General features: G+C 38.0%; 1 long non-coding RNA gene across 2 annotated transcripts; it reads left to right on the top strand.

Annotated features, from left to right (window-relative positions):
* The first annotated feature begins 1,838 nt into the window (after positions 1–1,838).
* LOC107798693 (uncharacterized) lies at positions 1,839–6,092 on the top strand. Of its 2 annotated transcripts, XR_012697339.1 has the most exons (4): positions 1,839–1,991; positions 2,717–3,065; positions 3,791–4,514; positions 5,906–6,092. It is a non-coding gene; the product is annotated as an uncharacterized LOC107798693 (long non-coding RNA). The 2 variants fall into 2 exon arrangements; XR_001650973.2 differs by lacking the exon at positions 5,906–6,092 and having other exon boundaries at positions 3,791–4,764.
* The last annotated feature ends 17,534 nt before the right edge of the window (positions 6,093–23,626 follow it).

Genomic DNA, 23,626 nt, shown 5'->3' with positions numbered 1-23,626 from the left:
AATTGTTTGTACTATACCTTAACTAGTGTTCACAGGGTATAGCTTATCATATATTAGGACATGATATCTATAAGGGAAGAGTATGGTTTAAAGAGGGTGGATTTAAAGAAAAAGCCTTTAGAAAATTAGTGTTAGTATATATAAACTTGAAAAGAACTCTGGGAGATGGAACATTTGTATAAAATGTGTAAAATGGGAGCTAAGTTAAAGCACCTTGTTTCCTAAATCATGGATGTTCATACTATCCTAATGTGATGAAAGTGTTATAAAAAATGATCCTAAAATATATCTTGGTTTTAAAGTAGAAAACTATTTGAAAGCCTTTATTTTAGGGCAGCAGCACCTTAATCTTTTCGAAATATTTGATCCCCTTTTTAGAAGATTTAAAATCGCTACTCAGTTCTGGTTTTTCTTTTTGAAAGAGGGACTACCACCTTCGTTATCTTTGGGTTTCAAAAATCTTTAAGTAAAAGGTTAGCAAGGCATAATGAATTGATAACAAGCTCGCGATTAGTGGTTATAGAATTAATTGCTAACTAATGCCTCTTTTAATCCTACATTCTTTAAGGCTTGCCTAAGTTATTTTATGTGAGTTAAAGGATAAAGTAAAGCATTCAATCCAATATACAATTATCATATACATGTGAGATAAAACAACAGGACACATGGAAAAGAATAACGATATAGTGCAACTGGAGAATAACGAAAATAATAATAAAGAAGTGAAGGAAAAGAAGTGACTCTGGGAGGTTTAGGCCTCAAAAGGCAGGTCCACCAGTAACAGGGATGAGCAACACAAGTGACAGCTAACTCTAAACCTTCTGAGACATAACAAGGCTGGACTTGGGCCTAAGTTCTTAAAGAACTCAGCAGACCCAAATCATTGTACATATTCAAAAAAGAAAGAAGAGAAAGTCATTAGAAAAAATAGTACTACATACATGCCCATATATGAAAATTGCAAGCAAAGAATAAAAGTAAAGATCACTGGCAATATTTAAATACTAAGGAAAGTCATACTAGTGTGGAGATTATGCATAGTAAATGATCCATATTGAACACCTTTCGTTCTCATTAAACATCAAACCCAAAGAGAGTAATAAGTGTCAATGAATTAAAAGCTAAGAACAGAATTCTACTCAATACCGATGCCCCCTTTGAATCCCCCGATACTTCAAAGTTCCCAAGGGTCTCAAGGCCCAGGGCAATGCTTGTGCCAAGAAGAGCAGCCCAACCTAGAGTTAAACTCTGCTCCCACAAATGCATACTCCTACTTATCAGAATATCTTAGGAAAAACTCATAGAGACAGTATGACTATACTTCAGTATTAAGTGAGTGAAACGCATATTGAATATGTTTAAAAGTCAAGTTCTAAGAACATATGGAGGCAGGAACACTTGTACTACTGTTGCTAAAGAACCAAACAACTGGAGTCATATGACCCATGGACAGATAAGACATATAGTTTTAGAGCTATAACACCAAAGGCTATTGTCCTAATGGATTGATCACAGGTTAGTTCAACATTAGATATTATCATGAGCATACACATAAATGGATAACACCACTTGAATCCCTTTGCACTACAACAAAAAGGGTATTTAGCAGCAATAAACTAATTGCCGCTAATTTATTCACAGAAGGCAAATATTAGCGGCCAATAAATATTAACCGGTAATTAGTGTACTTTTAATGGCCATTCAAGAGAATAGACGGGAAAGCTATTATTTTTACTTTTAATATTGCCTCCAATTTTTATTTTTCGCTAAATCATCTCCCGCCTAAATCTCTCAACTTAACGTAAAGACTACAAAAAAAAAAAAAGACATAAATTACTTTAACTTAAAAACCCTTACACAATCTCTCCGCAAGCCATCCAAGAGCAAAATTGACGGCCACTTTCTTAACCAAAAAAGTAACCCTCATATTATACAATCTCATTTGTAAGCCATTTAAGAGCAAAATTGCCGACCACATTCTCAACCAAAAAGTAAGTTTCTTTCTTTATCTTTGATGTTTTATTGTATGGGTCTTTCTCTATCTTTGATTTTATTGTATGGGTGTTGGGTTGAAAATTGCCAATTAGTTGGGTTGAAAAAACTCATAGTATACAAATCGTATCCGCAACCAAAACCGCAAGCCGTCAATAAGTTTCTCTCTCTAATCTGTAGTGTTTGATTGCGTGGGTGTTGGGTTGATGAAAATTGCTTACTGGTTGGGTCTATGGCTTCGATTTGTCAAAGTTCAATTCGCTGAATGAGTAAAATCTTTATATCTTTTCTAATTTAGTATTGACGAATCTATGGCATTGATTTTGAATTAAACAAAATTTTAATTTTTATAGCATATCTTTTTCATATGGAATTATTCTTACAGTTATTTAACTTTATTTTTCCTATATTCTGGATCAATAGTTCATTAATTTTTACAAATAAATCTTTTTCTTTCAATGTAAGTCATTTTATAGAAGATGCATGTTAGTCATCTATGTATTTTTCATGGTTGTATTGGTTGATCATTGGATGTTTGAGTGGATTCTTTGTGATTTTTTTACTTATATTTTGTTGGTTGTAGCCTTGCATTGCAATATGCTAAGGTGTTATTATCATTGGACAATTATTTTTTCTGGTGCATCAATACCTCTTATCTCTAGAACTATCTATATCGCAAGGCTTTGTTTGTACGCATGAATCGCTACTTGTTTGTTTTTCACAGCTAGAGATAAGGGGGATGCTTCCTCCTATTTCGCATGTGACCTACTGATCTGTTGGAGTTAATCTGGTACTAGTATAACTTAATGCAGCTAGATAATTTCTTCATTTTGGAAAAGGAACTATGCAAACTAGAGGTCGCAATCAACTGGTAATTGAACAAAATGATGATGAATATGTGCGACCTTATATTGAGCAATTGATGGATGGTCAAACCTACTTTAGAGCCCAACCATATATTGAGCAGTTGATGGATGATCAGAACTACTCTTAAGCCCAAGCACACGATGGTCAATCTAATGAGTCGAATAGTTCTGCTGGTGGCACTGAGATTCAACATAATGACGATTCAGGTAATACCTTTTTAGTATTGCAATCTGTTGCTTTTGAAGTATAGATTACAGTACAACTCAAAAAAAGAGTTCACTTTATATCAATTGCACATTTCCAGAAATTAAATTTCTCCTGATATCTTTTTATCAAGTGAAATTGCTTTAGTACAGTTCTCTTCAGCTTGTTGAAAGCTGCAAGTGAAATTACTCAGTAAAAATATTAGACCATCAAGCACTGAAGAAGTAGTTCTACATGATTTTTTATCATACCATCCCAATTATAAGTAAGCAGCTACCTGATGCAATAGTATGTGGCCTTATCATTCAATTTTATTGCTTCTATGTAGTAGCTCACGGCTTTGTTCCACTACTTTCCCTTATATGCAGTATTTCCCTATACAGAGCACCATGATAAATTAGAAGCACATACTAATGAAAGAACTCATAACTTTCAGAAGGTAGTAAAGTGAATATGAAAAAAAACAACAATGTTTAATAATGAAGTTGTCACATTCTGCTTTAATGAAGTGTGAGACTAATCAAGTTTGTACGAAAAATAATTTTGGCAGGTGCATGGTTCTTATTTCTTAATCTATGCAAATTGAACATTGCTGTTTTTTTTGGGGTTATTCTGACGTTTATAGTAATATTCATGATTTACTAGTCTCTTTCAGTAGCGTAATGCTAACGTATCTTGAGTTAGGATTCTTGAAATCATCATATGATTCATATATTTTTCATTCTAGGTAATTCGGAAGCAAGAAAGGTTCGTGGGCCTACTTTACTAAAAGATATTTGGAAACTTCCGTCGGGGAAGACCATTGATGTACCGTTTAATAATCGTAACCAAGCTATTGGGAAAGAGGGTGGAAAGCTTGCTGGCTTTCTAGGAATTATTGCCAGAACTCCAGAACTAACACCTCTACATGTAGATGATTGGAGAAATTTTAACAAGGAGGAAAAGAAGAAATTGGTGGGAAGGCGATGTATATTCCCAGGTGTTGGGAAATGAAAATAGTGGGTATATTTGTGATTTAGGACTTGGTCCAACTTCTTTTGTTCTATGGGTTAGGTCTTCCTTGGGAAATATTATTACAGAGGATTCGTCTAATGAGGTTATACAAATGTTAGAACGGGAGATAATTGAGCTAAAGGAGAAACAAAATGGAGAAATGAATTTGATGAAAGAAAATCAGGAAAAGATGCAATTAGAATTACTCCAAATGAGACAACTCGTGCGCAAATATGCTCCTACTATATTTATGCCTCAAAATAGCAATAGCACCTCAGCTGAACAGATAACTTGATTTCATAAGCTTTAGATATTTTTAATGAAAGTTTAATTATTTAAAAGTATTGTTACCTAAAGTGTTAATATTTATTAGATCCCTGACGTCAACAGTGGACATGAACGAGTACCACAAATATCAAGGATACCTAGTGTTGCTGAAAATACCCAACCTTCTCATGGTACTACCCATCTTTATCCTTCGGCACTATTGTTTGAGTTCTTTTTTTTTTAATTAATTTGTTCTAGTATTTCGGCTTACCTTAGATGCTTCTTGCTTTTATATATTATTTTTTTTTACTGTTGTTGATGTCGTAAGGTTGTGATAGTAGTGAATCATTTTAAAGAAAATATTTTTTCTGATTGTGATTATATGTGTAATATTATTATACCACATAGTGAAAAATATATTTATTTATTCTGTTAAATGGACATCATTTTATGTCTTTAAATCAATTCATATTTGTCTTCTTGAATTCTTGGGATGGTTGACAAACCTATAGCCTTAAACCTGAAAGTCAATCACAACTTCACCCATTTACAACAAGCAGCACCCATAAGCACTAGAGATGGGAGCGACTGCACAAGAGCCACCTGCAGTTGCAATGACTGAGATGTCGGCGTAGAGTTATAAATTTAAGAAGTGATAATTCCTAACGAGTTTTCCTTTCTGTTGTTACTGATGGGATGAATGGATTTAAGAAGCAAGTCGATGTCATCTCTTCAAGTGGTTTAAGAGGATCTTTATTTTTTCCTCTTGCCATGTCTTGTGTTGCATTACAATAACATAGGTTTGGTTTATTACTTTCTATGACACCTTGTCCATTGCTTCTATCCAAGCAAAAGTTTGTAAATTGCTTGGCAATCTTCTGTCTTTGAAATTATAAATAGATGGTATCTAACTTCTGATCTTTATACTAACATTGCATACTCTATTTTGAATCTTATGCCACTAGCCCTTGACGATTTTAGTTATTAAAATAAATACGAAGATGATTTGTGACTTTTCTTTTAGTTCCATAGATGTTAAGAAAGTTAAATAGAATGTTCAAAAAAAAAATGATTATTTAATTTATGTTGTATGAGAAAACGTTTTCTTTCTAGATGCATAGTCAATTATGAAATGTGGGTGGATTTAATGAAACCTTTCTGCATCTTGTGAAGCCTGTGTGTTGAGTCTTTGTTGGGTAAGTTTGAATCTCCAACAATTGCACAAAACATTTGCATTTCTTGAGACCAGATGCTGGTAAATATCCTTTTTCGATAAGGTAATGTAAATTTCATTAAAAATGTACCAAGAAGATACCGAAAGCATATAAAACTTCTTTTTAATTCTCCAAGCTAATACTCTGCTTTTGATATTTTTTTGTTTCTTCTCTGTCATAACAACGAAAGAAACTTTCTTTCATTATTTGCACATCCATTTTGCTCGCCTATTAATCCATCTAGTTGTTTCTGCTTATAAATGTTAGGTGAGTGAGTTGGGTGAAAAAGAATCTGACAGAGATGGAGTCTTTAAGATATTTTTTCACATTATATTTTATCTTTTGACATAGTTAATTTATAATTTCAGGTCATACAGTCTGATGTTCGATACTTTTACGGGTGGAAGATTTCAATATGATTAAAAGTTGCGAAAATAATTTGAAGACTATCATTTAATGACATTAGCTATTTGTGAGGATTACTTTTAATGACATTAGCTATTTAGTTCAGACAATATTAGTTTATTTTATTAATATTTTTGATTAGTACTTACTTTTGTTTGTTAGGATTTAATGAGATATATTATATTTTTTGAATTAATATTAATATATGTTGTTGTTTGGATCATATTTTGGACGAATGTCGCAACTATTATTAATGGTTAAGATATTTCTATAAAGGATATTGTAGCTATTATAATTGCCGGAAAATAATTATTATTAAAAATATTGACTTTTAGTGGCAATTTAGTAGAATATATCAGCCATTAAAATGGACGCTAAAAGGGAAAACTAAGATATTTTTCAAAAGGGATATTATAGCCATTCTAATTGACACAACACAATTGTCGTTAAACATAAGAACTTTTAGCAGCAATTATTTTAAATTTAGTGACTATATAAATGGATGTTAAAGGAGCATAATTAGCCGTTTTGGATTGGGTTTAGCAGCCATCATAATTGCCGTAAATAATTATCTTTAAAGCTTATAGTTTTTAGCGGCAATAATTTATATTGTTTACCAGCGTTTGTAACAATCGCCGCTAAAGGCTTTACCGACCCCGACATCAGCGGTTAAATAATAATGGCCAGTAAAGGATATAACGATAATTGTTATTGCCGCTAATGGCCTTTCTTATTGCCGCTAAATCCCCTTTTTGTTGTAGTGTTGGAATTCTCAATGAAGATTCACACAATGATATAGGCAAGTTATTATACTCAATAAGTAATAACAAAAAGGGTTCTCCTATACCAGATTCAATCCAGAATGACAGGGGAAAGAGAGGACTGAGTATAATTTCAAAACAGTATTCAAAATATGAAGTCATGAGGGATAGACAAAGGTTCATGCCAAACTTCCACACATACAAAGACTTCAATCAAAACTGTGGCCTCACAAGACAAGATGAGTCTCGAACATTACAGAATCACGTTATCAGTACCATTAGGGGGTTAATAATAGGGGAAACATCATACTAAACAGATTTAAACCAGCTATACAGATTGGGTTGAATAGATAAATATGGTGAAGTTGTACTCAAATTACAAAAAACAGTTAGCATTCAACCACAACAGGTACAACTACTCTGTAACGACCCGACTGGTCGTTTAGAGCAATTGCACTTTTCTCGGTAGTTTGAGGGCTCGAGTATCTTCGCATGATGTATTATGATTTACATAAATCGTCGGTGTTGGTTTCAAGTTATCCGGAATTGATCTGGAAGAATGAACTTCAAGATTTAAGCCTTGAGTTGGAAGAGTTGACCAAGTTTGACCTTTTAGTATTAGATCACAGAATGAAATTTCGTGAGTTCCGTTTGCTCCGTTGGGTGATTTTGGACTTAGGAGCGCGTCCGGATTGTTAGTTGGAGGTCCGTAGTCGAATTAGTCTTGCAATGACGGAAGTTGGATTTTTGAGAAGTTTGACCGGGAGTGGACTTTTTGATATTGGGATCGGATTCCGATTTCGAAAGTTGAAATAGATCCGTAATGTGAAATGTGATGTGTGTGCAAAATTTGAGGTCAATCGGACGTGTTTTGATAGGTTTCGGCATCGGTTGTAGAAGTTGAAGTTCCAAAGTTCATTGATTTTGACTTTAGGTGCGATTCGTCGTTTCGAGGTTGTTATGCATGAGTTGAAGTCCCGAGTAGGTTCGTTTCGTCGCATGGAACTTGTCTGCAAAATTTGGCGCCATTTGGAATTGATTTGATATGGTTCAGACGCTTGGTTGTGATTCTAGAAGTTCTTGAAGTTTCCTTTGATCTTCATGCATTTTGGCATCCGATTCGTGATTCTAGAGGTTATTTTGATGTTTTGATCGCCCGAGCGAGTTCGTGTGATATTTTTAAACTTGTGTGGGTGTTTGGTTTGGGGCCTCGGGGGCTCGGGTAAGTTTTAAATTATTTTTGTTAAAGTTTTGAGTGCTGGTTCTGGTTTAATCGCATTTGCGATGTTTTGGTCGCAAATGCGGCTATCGCATTTGCAAAGAAGCCTCGCATTTGCGAACCTGGACTGCTGGGCTGGAGTTCGCTTTTGCGAAGAATATCTCGCATTTGCGATGGCCCCCTTTTTCGCATTTGCGAAGCTTTTGGTCGCAAATGCGACTTTAGCAGGAAAGTCTCCAGTTCGCAATTGCGATATTTTGTTCGCATTTGCGGGGGTCGCATTTGCGTACCCCCTGTCGCAAATGTGACATCTGCAACCTGCTAAATGCTGAGAATTCCGAGACTTAGCTTCATTTTGATATATTTTTAACCCTAGCTTCGATGGGAGGCGATTGTGTGAAGAGAATTTCATACCAAATTATTGGGTAAGTGCTTCTAATCAATTCTCAATTACATTTCGTGATTTTGCACAAGATTTAACATCAAATTCATGAGAAATCTAGGGAACAATTTGGGATTTTTGTCAAAACTTTGAAAAATGGAAATATGGGATTTGAGAGTCAAATAGGACTCGGATTTGGAAACAAAATACATATTTGGACTCGTGAGGCTATGGGTAGTCAAGACCTACCCTTGGACTTGTGTTTTGACCGGGCGTGCCCGGGAGTTGACTTTTGAATAGGTTGACTTTTAGAAATTGAATAAAAATCACAGCTTTATTAATTAAAATTGTTTTCCTTGCATACTGTGATGTATTTAAGTCGTCTTTGGCTAGATTGAACCGAGCGGAGGTGGATCTTGTAAAGGAAAAGCTAAATTAATTATTGAATTAGCCGAATTGAGGCAAGTGTCTTGCCTAACTTTGTTGAGGGAGTTTTCCCTACTATTTGACATTGTTTGCTACATGCGGGGGTGATACATATATGAGGTGACGAGCATATATGCATGTGCCAGCATTAACCATGCTCGAGGGTAAATTATGTTATGAATTGTGTCTTGTACATTCACGTGATCTTCTTGCTTCATGCCTTACTTGATTCCTAGATACTAAGAATATAGTATTAAATGTTGGATACTAAGACTTAGTTCATTATGACTTCATCAAATTTGATGGAATTCTGAAATTACATTGATGTGTTTAATTCGGTTATCATAATGCATAATCATTAATACATTGCTACGGCCGATATTCTTAAGATACTAGATTTTACACTTGTGTTGTAGATCATTTGTGCGATTTGTTGGAATACTTGAAAAATAAGGTTCTTGCGGGTTTATTGAGCTATTGTTGGCTTGGGAAGTTGTGATTGGGATTCATTTGGAATATTCGTTTAAATACTCTCCTTGATGTTATTTATGCTTCCTGCCTTGTTTGTCATTGATATACATATGCTTGGTAAGGAAGAGTGTAAAGCACGAAGGGTGATGCCTTGCCATTGTTTATACATTATCATGTGAGAGAGAGTGTAAAGCACGAAGGGTGATGCCGTGCCATATTATCTGAGAGTAAAAGCACGAAGGGTGATGCCGTGCCATATTATCTGAGAGTAAAATCATGAAGGGTGATGTCGTGCCATATCATTTGTGAGTAAAAGCACGAAGGGTGATGCCATGCTATTTTATTTATATTATCATGTTTTTGTGTTATTGCGAGTTCATGGCACGTAGGGCGTTTCCGTGCAAGTGAGGACGAGGGACATGTATTATGTTGTGGTATCCTTTTCCTGCAGATATCGTCATGTCCTTACCTTGAATTGTTACTGTCGTACTTATGGTTCTTATATGACTTCTCGTCACTGTTCTGTCTTTATTCTCTATCTCAATTGCTGTTGTGTTGCCCATGCCTTCTACTTGCTTAACTTGTAAATATCATGCCTACTTCTTGCTATTATAGTTGCATCCATGACATATCTATTTTGTTGCACTTAGGTACTGGTCTTCTTCCATGTTAGTCATTCATATCTCTACTTGTTAACTTATAATGATCATGTGTCCCCTTTCTTATTTGTTATATCTATCTTCATGCCTCCACCATGCTAGTTAGTTGAAGTTACATTCCTTTTCCTAATTGTTGTCATGACCTTTATGCCTTCCGCTTAGTCTGTTACAGATGTCCTTATGTACATTCTCGCTCATTATTACTACTTGCGTATTTCCTACTTTGTCATTTCTGTTATCGGTATTTCTACCCTTCAGTTGGTACTGTTTTACGCATATTTGGTGAGGAGAAGATTAATGCACGAAGGGTGTTGCCGCGCCGTTGAATTTGATGTCTTGAGTGTTTCTCTTACACTATGAAAGTTTTGAGGTAATTATTGTGGTTCATTGGGTTTCGCTCTACGGAAAGGATTGGTCGAGATATTGGAAACTGTTGAATTTTGATCTCTTCTAGTACTCTCTTATTGTTTTGTACATTCGTTTCGTGTACTCTATCATATTATACTGTAGTATAATTCTATTTCTAGATTTCGGTACAGATTTTTATTAGTGAGCATCTTTTTACAAAAAAGCCTCGTCACTACTTCGACGAGGTTAGACAAAATAATTACTGGGTACATGGGGTCGGTTGTACTCATACTACACTTCTGCACCTTGCGTGCAGACTTTTAGAGCGGAGCTGCTGGTGATGTCAGGAGCTGACCCTGAAGATGTTCGTGCATTCCGGATATAGCTGCCACTTGTCCTTGGTGGCTTTAGATTTTATTAATCTATTTATGTATCTTTCAAACAGATTGTGTAATTATTTGTATAAGCTTTGTAAATTCTAAGTCCTAGAAGCTCATGATTCGTACTACCAGTTCTTGGTTTAATTAGTAAAAGTTCAGATAATTCTTCTTATTTTTCCTACAAATTTCAATTGGATTGTATTGACTATTAGTTGGCTTACCTAGCGGGTCGAGTTAGGTGCCATCACGACTGGTGATTTTTGGGTCATGATAGGTGGTATCAGAGCTATAGGTTCATATGTTCTACAAGTCATGAGCAAGTGTCTAGTAGAGTCTTGCGGATCAGTATGATGACGTCCATACCTATCTTCGAGAGGCTACATGACATTTTAGATATACTTCCCATCTTTCTTTCCTTATAGTGCGGCATTGATTCAACTTGAAGTGTAACTCTTTGAATTCCTTCCACGCATTCGTATGTGCACATTAGTGCTCGGTATCGGCTGTGCATTGATGACTTGTGAGTCCATGCATGAGATGCGAGATATGATTCCTGTGTGCTGATGATGGGTCAGTCTGGAGGACTTGAAGCCAGGTTTTGATTGCAGCTTGAGCACGGGGATTTCGGTTGGGTAAGCATGTGCTTTTGGACTTATACGTCCGGTAGTGTCCCTATGAGTGGAATTTGTGGAAGGCGAGTGGTTGGATGACTAAATGACGAGTAGGATGTGACTGCAGGCTATGTTCAGATGATTTGAAGGCGACGAGAAGAGTCTGCTTGAGGTGTAAAAAGGGCTAATGGGTGCTTGATTTCTATCTTGATGTGATGTATAGTCTCGAGTTATGAGTGTATTGAAATGTTTTCATGTTGTTTAATTGTGGAACGAATATGATTCTCATGCCTCATTGATGAGTTCAAACTCAGGAAGATTAAGCGGTGGCATAATAGTTGTGGCTAGAGTTTAAGATTTACATTGGATAGTATCGAGGCTCATGGTATTTCTATATCATTGTGGATTATGTGTTTCATTAATAGGAAGACTAAGTGGTGGAGGAAACGAATTTGGATTCACAGAAGGTCTCTTCAAAGCGGGTGCCTCGGTCGTGGTGCTTTGGGTACGAAGAGGGAATGCAACGGCTTATGGGCCTTGAGGCGGTATGGTTCTTATGCTAGGATCTCTTATGGTGAGCTTTGGGGTAAGGATCATGGTGTTCTCGCAAGGAGGGGTATCAACTTGAGGGTAATGTGGAAGGAACTCCAAGGAAATAGGGCAGTTTGATTGTAAATTGGATCAACACGGTAATGATATGATCAGTTTTTTGAGTACTTATGATGTGGTGGGTCTCCACAGGTGTTTCGTGGAAATGCTCATGGGTTTTGGGCAACTGCGTGGCTTGGTTGAGTTATAAGGATATGCTTATGATAGCTTGGGTATGTGCAAACGGATTCCAAGGGTTTCTCGATGATTTCTATCACGATTCGAGGTGAATATTTCCTACTGGTGTGATGAACGTGTCGCGTATTGGGATTTCCTCCAGGATGAGATCAAATAGAAGGTTTCTGGCTGATCGAGATTTGAGGTTTGCATGCGCAAGGTCACGATTTAGTTTTGAAGGGAAGGTCATGGATTCTTAGACAACACGGACGATTTCAGATGTTTAGATGGATGCTATTACTACCTGGTGTTGCCTGAGAAGGGTGTGCATTTCAGAAGGCACATTATGTTTTGATTTACGGATGCATCATTGATATTGTGGTGCTTGCCTGGTTAGTCGACTGCTGAGGTTCAGATTTGGTTATGTGGCACGGAAGAATTATAGAAGTATTCCTCGTGGGATGACCGTATTCGAGAGATGAGTTAAGCATTTGGGCAGTGGAGTTGGGATCAGGTAGGGTGATTCATGTGTTCCATGGATTTGGAGACTTGGAGTTCTCAGAAGCAGATTGTTTCGTGGTTGTGGACCGTGAAATATGGCCAAAGCTAGCCAGATGACAGTGTGTGTCATGGTTATGTCGTTATGGACTTTTGGAGGACTATTTGTCCATTCGGGGATGACCGGAGTTGATTTGGGGGCACATTGGTAGGCCCAATGAGGATGTGCATTCTCTATCAGATCGGATTTGCTTGCTCCTGCGCAGCTATTACCCTAGGTATATCGTCGGGCGGAAGAGATGCTATTCGCGCCTTGGTCTGTGTTATGTGTTCCTCTCTTATGCTATGACGGGTTGTGAGGGTTACATGGTTCTTCGTACGCGTATTGCAATTCAGTTTAGGCCTTATGGCGCAATGGGCGAGATGGCCTTCGTGATGTTGATTTGCTTATTGCACCATAGTTGTGCTTGTCCTCTCAGTATTGTTTGTTATTAATAATTTTTTCCACAATTATAGTTTTGTGCACTCTATTGTGCTTGATACTGACGCACATATGATCAATGAGCCCGAGTATTATGCTCGAGGGATACCCTATGTGGATTGATATTATGGGATTGGGATGCACACTGCAACGGTACTGTGATAAAATGTAACTCCTGATGTTTACTTCGTGTATTTTTACTTTCACTTTGTTGAAAATAGTTCATAGGGAAAATGCTAAACCTGCCTGCTTCACTTGTTTAGTTGTCTTCTGATTTAACTCTCTTACTATTACCTGTTATGTCTGAATTATTACTTGTTGGTGTCTGGGACCGTGTTATGTGGGGTTCCATATGATTATTGTTGATACCTGTCGGTGGGGATTGTTGTATTGGATGATATGAGCTTTCTAGACCTGAGATTTGCACTATTGTATTGGGACGAGGAATGTTTGGGAGAATAATACCATATTTTGCTGAGGATTTGGGCTATGGCCCTGGTCGGATGAGTGAGTTTCTTGGCTTCTTGATCAGATGAGTGGTTAAGAGGTTATGCATGTTTCTTTCATCACCGGTAGGGTATGAAGATTTTAAACGAGGCTCTAATCGATACGAGGTTTGCTACCGGCACTGGGTTTGTTGTTGGTCAGTAATGGTGGTTAACAGTCCCTGGTGTGAGTGTCTGAGTGATGGGGAGTATTATGCAATTTAATCTTGGGGTTATGGTTATGACCTAATACAACTGTTCAGGTTTATACAGTGTGTAGATATGAGATTCAGGGTTTGTAACGAATTTTGGATGTTGGAGATTGGGTTCTAAGGATAAGGATCAAAGTTGAAGTAAGGATCTCAAGTTATGTTGCGTTGGCAGTCTATATGGAGTAGGGTGATGTGGGATCATCCCCGGGTATATGCATAGTAAGGTTACACCGTGGTTTGACAGCTTTGGAGCGACTCTTGGCACGTTTGAGGATGAACGTGTGTTTAAGTGGTGGAAGATGTAACGACCCGACTGGTCGTTTTGAGCAATTGCAGTTTTCTCGGTAGTTTGAGGGCTCGAGTATCTCTGCATGATGTATTATGATTTGCATAAATTATCGGTGTTGGTTTTCAAGTTATCCGGAATTGATTAGGAAGAATGAACTTCAAGATTTAAGCCTTCAATTGGAAGAGTTGACCAAGTTTGACCTTTTAGTATTGGATCTTGGAATGGAATTTTGTGAGTTCCGTTAGCTCCATTGGGTGATTTTGGACTTAGGAGCGCGTCCGGATTGTTAGTTGGAGGTCCGTAGTCGAATTAGTCTTGAAATAGCAGAAGTTGGATTTTGGGAAGTTTGACCAAGAGTGAACTTTTTGATATTGGGGCTGGGATTCTGATTTCGGAAGTTGGTATAGGTCTGTAATGTTGAATGTGACGTGTGTGCAAAACTTGAGGTCAATCAGACGTGTTTTGATAGGTTTTGGCATCGGTTGTAGAAGTTGAAGTTCCAAAGTTCATTGATTTTGACTTTATGTGTGATTCGTCGTTTCGAAGTTGTTATGCATGAGGTGAAGACCCGAGTAGGTTTGTTTCATCACATGGAACTTGTCTGCAAAATTTGGCGCAATTTGGAGTTGATTTGATATGGTTCGGACGCTTGGTTGCGATTCTAGAAGTTCTTGAAGTTTCCTTTGATCTTCATCTGTTTTGGCATCCGATTCATGATTCTAGAGGTTATTTTGATGTTTTGATCGCTCGAGCGAGTTCGTGTGATGTTTTTAGACTTGTGTGGGTGTTTGGTTTGGAGCCTCGGGGGCTCGGGTGAGTTTCGTATTGGTTTCGATTTGTTTTTGTTAAAGTTTTGAGTGCTGGTTATGGTTTAATCGCATTTGCGGTGTTTTGGTCGCAAATGCGTCTATCGCATTTGCAAACCCGGGCTGCTAGGCTGGAGTTTGCTTTTGCGACGAATATCTCGCATTTGCGATCCCTTTTTCGCATTTGCAAAGCTTTTGGTCGTAAATGCGACCTTAGCAGGAAAGTCTCCAGTTCGCAATTGCGATATTTTGTTCGCATTTGCGGGGGTCGCATTTGCGAACCCCCTGTCGCTAATGCGACATCTGCAACCTGCTAAATGCTGAGAATTTCGACACTTAGCTTCATTTTGATATATTTTGAACCCTAACTTCGATGGGAGGCAATTTTGTGAAGGGATTTTCATACCAAATCACTGGGTAAGTGCCTCTTATCAATTCTCAACTATATTTCATGATTTTACACAAGATTTAACATCAAATTCATGAGAAATCTAGGAAAGAATTTGGGAAGTTTGTCAAAACTTTCAAAAATGGAAATTTGGGATTTGAGAGTCGAATATGACTCAGATTTGGAAATAAAATACATATTTGGACTCGTGAGGCTATGGGTAGTCAAGACCTACCCTTGGACATGGGTTTTGACCGGGCGGGCCCGGGAGTTGTCTTTTGTTGACTTTTTAGAAATTGAATAAAAATCACAGCTTTATTAATTGAAATTATTTTTCCTTGCATTGTGTGATGTATTTAAGTCGTCTTTGGCTAGATTGAGCCTTGCAGAGGTGGATCTTATAAAGCAAAAGCTAAATTGAGTATTGAATTAGCCGAATTGAGGTAAGTGTCTTGCCTAACTTTGTTGAGGGAGTTTTCCCTACTATTTGACATTGTTTGCTACATGCGGGGGTGATACATATATGAGGTGACGAGCATATATACATGTGCCAGGGTTAACCATGCTCGGGGGTAAATTATGTTATGAATTGGGTCTTGTACATTCGTGTGATCTTCTTGCTTCATGCATGACTTGATTCCTAGATACTAAGAATATAGTATTAAATGTTTGAAACAAAGACTTAGTTCATTATGACTTGATCAAATTTGATGGAATTCTGAGATTACATTGATGTGTTTAACTCAGTTATCATTATGCATAATTATTAATACCTTGCTATAGCCGATATTCTTGAGATACTAGATTTTACACTTGTGTTGTAGATCATTTGTGAGATTTGTTGGAATACTTGAATAATAAGGTTCTTGCGGGTTTATTGAACTATTGCCGGCTTGGGAAGTTGTGATTGGGATTCATTTGGAATATTCGTTTAAATACTCTCCTTGACGTTATTTATGCTTCCTGCCTTGTTTGTCATTGATATACATATGCTTGGTAAAGAAGAGTGTAAAGCACGAAGGGTGATGTCGTGCCATTGTTTATACATTATCATGTGAGAGAGAGTGTAAAGCACGAAGGGTGATGCCGTGCCATATTATCTGAAAGTAAAAGCACGACTGGTTATGCCGTGCCATATTATCTGAGAGTAAAAGCACGAAGGGTGATGCCGTGCCATATTATCTGAGAGTAAAAGCACGAAGGGTGATGTCGTGCCATATCATTTGTGAGTAAAAGCATGAAGGGTGATGCCGTGCTATTTCATTTATATTATCATGTTTTTGTGTTATTGCGAGTTCATGGCATGAAGGGCGTTTCCGTGCAAGTGAGGACAAGGGACATGTATTATGTTGTGATATCCTTTTCCTGCAAATATCTTCATGTCCTTACCTTGAATTGTTACTGTCGTACTTACGGTTCTTATATGACTTGTCGTCACTTTTCTGTCTTTATTCTCTATCTCAATTGTTGTTGTGTTGCCCATGCCTTCTACTTGCTTCACTTGTAAATATCATGCCTACTTCTTGCTATTATAGTTGCATCCATGACATATCTGTTTTGTTGCACTTAGGTACAAGTCTTCTTCCATGTTAGTCATTCATGTCTCTACTTGTTAACTTATAAAGATCACGTGTCCCCTTTCTTGTTTGTTATATCTATCTTCATGCCTCCACTGTCCTTGGTGGCTTTATATTTTGTTAATCTGTTTATGTAGCTTCCAAACAGATCGTATAATTATTTATATCAGCTTTGTAAATTCTAAGTCCTAGAAGCTCATGATTTGTACTACCCGTTCTTAGGTTAATTTGTAAAAGTTGAGATAATTCTTCTTATATTTCCTACAAATTTCAATTGGATTATATTGACTGTTAGTTGGCTTACCTAGCGGGTCGAGTTAGGTGCCATCACGACTGGTGATTTTTGGGTCGTGACAGCCTAACTCATAATAGATAAATTAATCATAACAAGTATCACTGATGTGCACAGAAGTTCATCCTAGTAGGACTGTTTTTCAATTAACAGTTAGACATGGATGTAAAGCATTCATAGTAATGATTCAAAGGATACTCAAGGACTAACAAGTATTTATGAAAGCATTTTGAATACTCAGGTTTCACAAGCCTTAGCCAAGTGAGGCAGGGTTATCCTACATACCTTCATGCATACCCTAACTAGAATCATTTAACAGCAAACCCAAGTGTAGAATGACAACACTCAAGAGAGCAGGGCATGATAAGCATGAAGACTACAACAACACCCTAAGTATTAGAATAGCAGAAATCGAAAGAATGCAGCATGATGAGCATGAGGATTATAACTGAACAGAATACAACATGATGAGCATAAAGATTACAATAGAACATTAGAGTAAAGTCTGAAGTCTAGGTAGATGTGAGAAATCATCAAGGCAGGTTAAGCAACTTAAACACATAGGTTGTTCGATGTAGAAATTGAGGTCATTAAAGTCACACTACTACTTAATTAACATTAGATAAGTAACATCTTATCATAGATGAGCAAGTCATGGTGAACCAAAAATAAATGATTACAGACTGAATAAACATTATAAACTAAGCAGTTAATCAGGAAAACAATAACACGTTCATCATTTTTCAAACGAAGTAATTAAGAGAGAGAGGATGGAGGTGTACTGATCACCTCTTGAGCAGCAAACCAAAAAAAACAGACTCTTGTTTAGTCGTATAGAATTAAGAACTCATCCCGACTAGTGTAATACTCAGAATCAGAAAGAAACCAGAAGCTAGTTAGAACCCTAGCTTAATTTACTACTCAAGGCTAAAGTCGAGATCTTTCTAAGCAATTTCGTGATAGCTTTTTGTATCTATTGGGTGTGTTAGCTCTGTAGGTTGAAGATGTTAGGTCTGTTAGGTGAGAACATTAAAGCCCATATTTATAATGCCATTAATGGCTTAGGGTTTTAGCAAAATTCAAATTTAGTAGTAAAAGAAGATGACTACTAGATGATGCAAGCATAGGCGAGTGAAAATCAGAGAGACAGAGGTAAAATTGGTGAGTGATTTTACCTGAGAGGGGAGAGGGTCGACCGTTGAAGTCTTCGATCAGTGGTCAGACTCTAATATCCATAGGTAACTGCGTTTGACCTCTGAAAAAGAATAATGATGATGAAGCTGAATAAATCAACCATGCATGCTGCGAATTGAAATAACGAAGGGAGAAATCAGATGAATTGAAGTTTCGTCCTTTAGGTCTAGGGTTTCAGATTGGGGATTTTGAATTTTGTGATGGAAATGGAAAATAAATCGCAGGCTTCATATCGTAGGGACAAAGGGGAGGATTTTCTGAGTTTGGATTTGAAAGAACGAAGACGAGGCAGTGTCTCGATGCTAAGGTCGGGATTCAAGTGATTCAGATTTGAAGAACACAAAAAGGGGAAAGGTCAGCGGGATTCTCGGATAGTGAAGCAGGAGAGGACGATTTGGTGAGAGGTTTCATGACCTTGCACGAATTTGTGCAAGGTCTATTGATTAACATTCATGTGAGATTGAGATAAAGAAGAGGGAAAGCGGAAAGGTAGGCGGCTGAGAGGGTTGTAAATGAATTAGGGTTAAGGGGTTTGGGGGCCGTCTCTAAGCTTAAGCTTGAGAGATTGGATTTGGACCATTGATCTTTTAGATCAACAGTCCTGATATTTAGGGATTAATCTGATTTTTATGGGAAATTCGGTGGCCGTTGGATATTTGTGATCCAACGGTCAAGATTAAAAACTCCGAGTGTTTTGAAAATTAAAGAGGAAAGTAGAGTAAAATTGTAGGCCGTCGATCTAGGAAATAAATAGCTCAGATTAGTTGTGTTTGTTTTGTGAGTGTGGGAGACCGGCGACGTGGCAAACACTGATTGGTTTAGGGAGAGGGATGCAGATTGCTAAGATGGAAAGAGAGGGTTGCTTGGACTGGATCAGATTTTGTTTTGGGCAGGAATTAATTTGACAAATAGCCAATTTGTATTTGATTGGATTTTTGCAACTGTAGCCATATGTCTTTAGCCCCTTTGAAATTAATTTAAATAAACTTAAATAATTTTAATAAATATAATAGAAATTAAAATTATCAAATACACTATTAATTACTGTAATTAGTTAATTAATTAATAAAATATCTTATTTTCCTATTTACTACACTAATTTCGAATTATTATCATAGTAGTCTATTTAATCTAGAAATTAAGGAGTAATTCATTACATTAATTATAAAGCCTATATGATGTATTTTAGAAAATAGTAAGTATATTTGTAATTACACAATGCTAATACTGAGTGACTAATTTCAAAACTAATATTTAATTAATTTTTATAAAACATGTATTTATTGATGGAAAATACTTTCAAAACATTCATTGTAAATTTTTAAGTGCAAATAAATTAATTTTAAAAGGGAGGGTCAAAATTGACCGTCAACACCTTCTACATGAAGTTCATCTCTTCGGAAGGTAATCATGTTCGCCTCGACCATCTTCCCGGTAGTCGCCGCCAATGCGTCTCTAGTAGTGTTGCTCGTCACACTCACTCCACTTAACACCTTCATACATCTTTATGACTGTCAGAACTCATTAGCAGGTCCATGATCGATATATGTGCAGGGGGTTTCTTCTGTTGCTCCTTCGCGGAGTATTCTTTAGATGACATCTTCTTCCAAAATTCTACAACCTCAGTATCTGTTATATTCCTCCTCTGAATCTGTTCCTTTCTTGGATTTCCTCGGTTTACCTAGTCCGGAGCGTAACACCTCCTTGACCTGGTCATTCTATGAGCCGCTGTAGAATCCATCATCTTGCCTTTTCCTTTTTGCTGATACGTCCACTGTACTGTCTTGTATTCCCGATCTTCCTCATTCTTGATAATGGCAGTGGACTGTTGCTAGTATGTCTGGACCATCACTGGAGATTTTAGTTGTACGGTGATCATCAGAGTTCTTCGGGGTGGAACCCTTGCAGTCTCAGTGGTTTCTAATGTGACGATGGTTCCTTTCAAGTCATACTCTTCATCCAAGGGGATCATATTAGCTCCTTGATTCCGGTGGTTCGGCTGTAGGTTACGGTTCACATTGGGTGGAGCTGGGGTGCACTCAATGGCTCCACTTTTGATCAGCGACTCAATTCCATTCTTTAGTATGAATTAATCCTCAGTATTATGCCCTGATACGCCCGAATGGTAGACGCACCACTTGGTTGCATCAAAGCATTTTGAAGGATGCTCATGAATCCTCCCTTCTACCAGATGTATCAAGCCAGCTCTCCTCAACCTTTCAAACAATTGAGCCAAAGGTTCAGAAATTGGGGTGTAGTTTTTGGGACTTCTTTCTTCAAATTTGGGCGAGGTCGGGGTGCGTAGGTGAGTCGATTTTGATGAGTGGTTGTTTGAACTGGAGCGTATGGTCATTGTGGATTTGGATTTGTATGGGAACGAGGTGGGTTATATTGAGGTTGAAGGTTGTAGTATGGTTGTGTGTTGTATACTGGAGCATAAGTAGGTGGATGGGTGTTCAGAGAGTAAGAGCTATTTCCATGGAGTGAATTGGACTGGTAATAGGGAATGATTACTAATACCTCTTCTTTCTTCTTCTTCCTGGTGCCTATCAAGCTGGATTGAATTTCTTTGCTAGCTGCTTACAATGCGATCATAGATTGTATTTTGCCGGACTTGATGCATTCCTCTAAAAAGTCTCCCATCTTAACAAGTTCGGGGAACTTCTACCCCATCATTCCCATCTTCTTTTCAAAGTAGATTCCTTCTTGAGCCCTGATCAGCTCGTTGTCATCTAGAGGGACCTGAGTCCTAGCAGCCTACGACCTCCAACGACGGGCATATGCCTAAAATAATTATGACGGCTTTTTCTGTAAATTTACCAGGGCGAACCTATCTGGGGTAATTAATGTGTTGAACTGGAAACGGTTCATGAAATCTTCTGCCATATCCTGCCACTCCATCTAATTTTTGGGATCCTGGCGAGTGTACCAAGTAAGTGCCTCTCCTGTCAAAATTTTTATAAATAGCTTCATCCTTAACTTCTCATTTCTTTCTACTCCAACTAGCTTATCGCAGTAAGCCCTCAAGTGTGCATGGGGATCACCTATCCCATCAAAGATGTCAAACTTCGGAGGCTTGTACCCTACCAGCATGTAAACATCAGGGTGTATACACAGATCCTCATAATCTAGACTTTTGCTCCCTCGAGCGACCTAAGGTTATTCATTTATTTCCTCAACGCACGCAGTTATTCAGATACCAACTCTTCCTCTTTATACTTAGATTCCTTCTCCATTTCAGCATACTGATCAACTTCATAAGGCAACCTGACCGTGACGGGCGCTGTGAAGGTGGGTTCTGAAATGGCATATACGAGTGGAACATATCGCTCGTGTGTATAGGTATGTGCCGCAGGTATGTGCTAGTTTTGATTGGTGGTGAAGGTGACGCCATCATGAGGAGGGAATAAATGCTATTGGTAGTGACTATTGGATTTCACGGTGTCTGAACATAATTTGGTACATAAGGAGTGTGTATGGGAGGATTTGGTGGGTTTGCAGGGGTTACTAGGTGTATAATCTGGGTTGTAGTGACTAAAGTTGGGATATTGTTTGCTTGGCGGGTAGTTAAAGGAAAATGATCGGGGATCGAATCTAGTGAAAGAAAACAGGGTGGTTGTGGGATCGTCGTCACGACCAAATGCGCCAATTCCCAAATGTGTTGTACTTCCTCTGTTAATGATTCCATCTCTTGTGCTATCCTAGCAACATGTTCTTCATTCCGAGTATCATCATTTTCTCCCGATCGCCCCGGGCTATCATCTATTACTAGAGCATGTTCAGTTAGGTTATCTGTCGCAGACATCTTCCCTTTTGATCTCAAGTTGTATGGTGGTTCCGCCAGTTTTTGGGTCAACACAAACCAACCTCTTCTTTGGGGAATAATGATAAAGTAATGCAAGAAAAGAAAAGAAAAGAAAAGAAAAGAAAATAAAAAGAGTAGGAGTCAATTTCAGTGTTTGCTTAAATATGAGCACATAGAGCAGTTAGTTCACGTATTCAAGAAAGCGTATTGCCTAATGTGTGAGGGGCCTCTCTTTGCTGGAGGTAGGCCTAAGTCGTGAATATTTGACAAACTGTTAGATTCGACACGTTCAGATTTGAAGCAAACTTTTGGTTTTCATTAATAATATTTGGATTGTAGTAGGCGGGAGCAAGGGTTACAACATTGTTTTCAACATTCATAAGATTACATGGGCTCAACATACTTGCCCTTAGGGAAATGAAAGAGTTCGGGATAAACGATACAAGGTAGGAAAAGTGTGAAATCAACCAGCTAGTAACAGTCATCCCCAGAATCTTTTCCCATGTCTTCTTCCTCTTCCGGTTCCTCTTCCAGGTCTTTTTCAAATTCTTCTTCATTATTATCATTGAAATCAAGCTCTTCTTCCGGGTCTTCTTTTGGTTATGTCTCAGACTCAATTTCTATACACTCGACCACTCGGTCATCATCCTTTGGAGGTGGCAGCATATGATCAATTGATCCTGGGACCACTTGGAGATGCATGGAGGTTGTTACAAGGTATTGAGGAAAACTTTCATGATAGATCTGTAATGCTGCCACTGCATCTTCTAGCCAGGCTATTCCTTCCCTGCTTGGTCGGGCCAACTCATCCTCTTCATTGATCCAGACATAGTACTCTAGAGTGCACAACGAATTCTGACCCATTGGCATCATAATTAAATCGCTCCACTCCTCATGAAGTCTCCTTATCCTTGGTATCAGGATCTGCCCATTGTACTCATCTTCATATAGAGTCGTTATCATCCATAGAGGTACATCCTGAATCAAACCAAACTATCTGAGAACTCATAGGGGTGCATATGGTTGAATGTCCTCAAGTCCTATCAGCTCAATGAAATACTTCTAGGGAGTCCTTAGAATTGCTATGTCACTCAGCTACGAAAGCTTCTAGTTTATCCACTCTCCGCTCAAGTTGGTCAGCATCTGTCTCTATTCTTCCTGTCCGTGCGGGGAAACCCAATGCCTCATTCTCTCATTGCGACTCCGAATCATATTTCTAACACCCACAAAGTAATCCACAATTGCCTCTCACTGAAAGAAGTGCTCAGTGGCCCTTATTTGGAGTAACAAGTTGCAACCTTTGAAGAAATTGTACCCTCAGAAACATGCAGATAATTCTCTGAGAATATTTTCTAATATCATTGGAACCAAGGTGGCTTGAAGGTTACCCCGGAATGTTGCCAAGACCACTGGCAACAAGTTGATGTTGATCCGTCCTCTCCTTTGTGGGAAAACCAACTGTCCTAATAGCGCCAAATAGAAGGTTATGGGTGGATACCCTCCTAGATATCTTGATCACACTGAAACTCTCCTAGGTACCATTCATAGCTATCTCGATGTCCAAACCTATCGAACAAGTGGTCCAGGCTTAACCATCCGTCTTAAACTACGACTACCCGCCAAACCTAAAGCATC

This window comes from Nicotiana tabacum, chromosome 12, assembly GCF_000715075.1.
Source record: "Nicotiana tabacum cultivar K326 chromosome 12, ASM71507v2, whole genome shotgun sequence".
Classification (NCBI taxonomy): Eukaryota; Viridiplantae; Streptophyta; class Magnoliopsida; order Solanales; family Solanaceae; genus Nicotiana; species Nicotiana tabacum.
Note: the sequence above shows the minus strand (reverse complement) of the source record. Positions and strands in the feature narration are given on the sequence as shown.